This window comes from Micromys minutus (genome assembly GCF_963924665.1).
Source record: "Micromys minutus genome assembly, chromosome: 4".
Taxonomy (NCBI): domain Eukaryota; kingdom Metazoa; phylum Chordata; class Mammalia; order Rodentia; family Muridae; genus Micromys; species Micromys minutus.
Window position 1 is genome coordinate 56,593,343 of NC_137973.1, and position 3,419 is coordinate 56,596,761.

The 3,419-nt window shown below is 40.2% G+C and overlaps 1 pseudogene across 1 annotated transcript; it reads right to left on the bottom strand.

Moving 5' to 3' along the window:
- Nucleotides 1-870: 870 nt before the first annotated feature.
- LOC308420104 (acidic leucine-rich nuclear phosphoprotein 32 family member E-like) lies at nucleotides 871-1,615 on the bottom strand (annotated as a pseudogene). Its single transcript has one exon. The product of its transcript is annotated as an acidic leucine-rich nuclear phosphoprotein 32 family member E-like (transcript).
- Nucleotides 1,616-3,419: the final 1,804 nt, after the last annotated feature.

Here is a 3,419-nt window from a genome sequence, read left to right on the forward strand (position 1 = left end):
ACCCATCACTGCAGATCAGCAAATACTCTGTCTTTTCCACTTCACTTGTTAGAAACCGAGACAGAAGGCTGAGGTACAGATGAAGTCTCTGGGGTATCTACAGCTTTGCCTGCTTTCTTTCGGATGCAGACAGGAGTGAAGCAATGAAGGCAACGGAAGAGGAACAGCTGGGAGGGAACGCACCCCTGACCCGACGGCCCACTCAGTCACCCACAGGGAGGGCTCCACTGCAAGTCTGGACTTAGAAAAAGGCTCCTTAGAGCCTTGAACTGTATCAGTCAACAGAACAGAGCCCTGACCCGCCTTCTGAAGAGAACCCTCTTATTCTGCTTCTACTTTCCAAACGGTGACAGCAAAGTCCTCAGATACCCTCACCCCACCCCAAAAATCTGCCTTCCGGCTAGTGATCTCTGGATCACCTCTAAAAAAACAACAACGAAAAACAGCTTTATCGTTCAAGACTATTGCCATTTCATATTACAACTGAGTGTAACTTGTTAATTTATGAATAACTTAAACATTATGAATGAAATGCACCAAACTACACCTGTGTCAAAGCAACCATGTTTTAATTATGGGCTAAAAATGTCTAATACATTAAGCATGAATTATAAAAATCCAGGATCTAAATACAATGCTAGAGAATTTCACTATGGGAAGATGAATGAGAATTCTAAGTACATTATGATTAACAGATTAGCAAATCTTAACCGGAATGGTAAGGCCAAAATAGTAAAACCACACTTTTCCTATAAAAAGTTACACATCATCTCCTACTGGGACAGCTATCTTACATAAAGAAACAAAGACATTGTGATCACTCTACTGCGCGCCCAGGAGCGCCAGGCAGTCTCTCTCTCCCTGGAGGGTCTAATTGTCATCCTCCTCCCCACCATCTTCGGCATCTCGCTTTCTTTTCTCTCCCCGGCAGAACCTCTTCTTCCTCTTCTTCCTCTTCCTCCCCTTCGTCAACGCAATCATCATCATCTTCTTCATCCTGAATTTCTTCTTTCATTAAGTATGAGAGGCCCACCTCCTCTTCTCCCTCTCCTACTTCTGAACCAGCTTCATCCTCATCCTCATCTTCCTCATCTTCATATCCTTCAGGTGGACCAGCTTCATCTTCTTCTTTGTCTTCCTCATCTTCATCTCCATCCTCGTCGTCCTCCTCCTCCTCCTCCGAGTCCGGTGCTTCAATGTCCTCCTGATCGAATCCATCCAAATACGTGATTTGTTGCAGCAGCTCAAAAATGCTTTCTCTGTAATCTTCCAGGTTAGTGATCTCACAAAATCAAGACTTTTCAAATTTTTGCAGCGCTTCGACTGTACTGAGATCATTAATTTTGTTTCCACTCAGATTGAGGTAGGTAAGGTTTGGACATTTCTCTGCCAGGACTTCCAAGCCTCCAGAAATAATATTGTCACTAAATTCCAACTTCCGAAGCTTATTTAAGCTGGGAAGCCGCGCCAAGGAACTTAGTTCCACGTTGGCCATACTAAGAAACTCCAGTTCTTTAAAGGTGTCATTCAGGCCTCCAATTTCCCCATTGACACACAAACAATTATCAAGGACTAACTCTGTCACCTTCTCTGGGGCTCTGTTCTTCAACTCCATGTCCTCCTCTTTTCCCCTCGCCTGCCCTCCCAACTACCCCCAACCCTAAAAAAACCTCTAAAGGTCTAGAGTTGAATGAAAAGAGACACAAAGACGAACGCCCACTACCAGTCGGGTATGGGAGAGAAAGAAAAGAATAGCAAATGGAATCTGACGACTTGGGACTAACTCGGCTGCCTCCACCTCCTAGTCCACAAGTGCGCGCACACTTGGGCACGCACACACTTTCACATACACAGAGAGACGCGCGCGCTGTTCCTTCCCCTTCAATGGCTGCTGCGAGAGGCCATTTCCAGTTTCTTACTGTATTCATCAACTCTCATGAGGTGTACATACTCACACTGTGCTTAGGAAGGACCGATTGTTCTATGGAAAATAAAGGGCTTCACATACTCAGGAGACCTAGAATGATACATGAATATGTTCCCCTTTCAGGAAGTGATTGAAATCATGGCTGGTGGTATTTGTGAGTTACTAGAAGTTTAATGACAATCTTTGACGTCTGCTGCTTCTAAAAAGCATGCACCATTCAAATCTGCAGGTGGGGGAAGCTGTCCTGGCCTGTAGGGAATAGAGTTGAGGTGGAACACAGCGTTGGATGAAGACTAAAGACTGAATGATCCTTGGCTTTACAATCTTACTATTTATGCTTTATTAAGCTTTTTTCTTTTTCTTTTACTTTATTATTTTAGATCTCTGTGCTTTAGTAAGGGCTGTATATTTTATATTTTAATAAATAAAATAAATTATATTTATTTTATAATTTTGTGCTTTATTAAACTTTGTATTTTTACTTTGCAGTTCTCTGTGCTTTATTAAGTGATGGAAACATAACACAACTCTTTCTGTTCTGTGCTTAAATCAGTGCTGAAAACTTAACTCTATATGTATTAATTAGCACTGGTATCTTACTTTGTAGCTCTCTTGTTATTTGTGCTTAAATAAGCGATATATTTTGGCAAATTGACACACACAGTTTAGCAGCAGGGAATTAAGTAACAGGATTTATTGCTAGAGGTCTTTACTCTGGCATGTCAGCCAGGAGCCCCTCCTTGGTCAGGTAAGAGATTTGGAGCTTGTTAACTCCTTTCAGAATGGAGAAAAATACAGAAAGGGAGGGAAAAAAGTCACTCACACAGACAATACACAAAAGGCTGAAAGGAAAAACAGCTACATATCTTTTATTTTTCTTTCAGCCATTCTTTTATAGTTTTCAGACAAAATGTTCTTTGTGTAAGAAAGAATTGCCTCATGAATAAAATGTAACAAAAGGGGGGAGTTACAGAGGATATTAATAACAAAGTTAAAGCAGTATTTAATACTATAAGTTCATTATAAGTTCAAAGCAACAATTTCACATAGCCTTGTTTTATCATAGTGTGACTTCATCCTTGGAACTAGCCTAGAATGAATGTTTTTCCTTGATCATGAATTTGTCCCAAGCCTATTTCTCTTTGTAGTGTAATTGTGAAAGCTCATTGTATTGCTTACTACATAGCTTTTACTTCCTATTTTATGAGGAATGGGTATATTCTATACTTGATTCTAAATTTATTATATCTTTCTTGCAAAACAACTAAAACCATCTCTTAAAACTTTCTTCTAAAACTATTTAAATCAAATCAGTAATTCTATGCAATCACTAAGTCATCTAAACAGCATTATTTCATGAAAGATCATCTTTATGTTAATCTTCAGAAAATCTGCTCAATAGGGTGGGCTAATACCCCGGAATCCTTTGGCTGTGTAATAGTGATAGGAAAGGTATATCAGCTGCAAGAAGCAATCCTGAGATAAAGTCTTA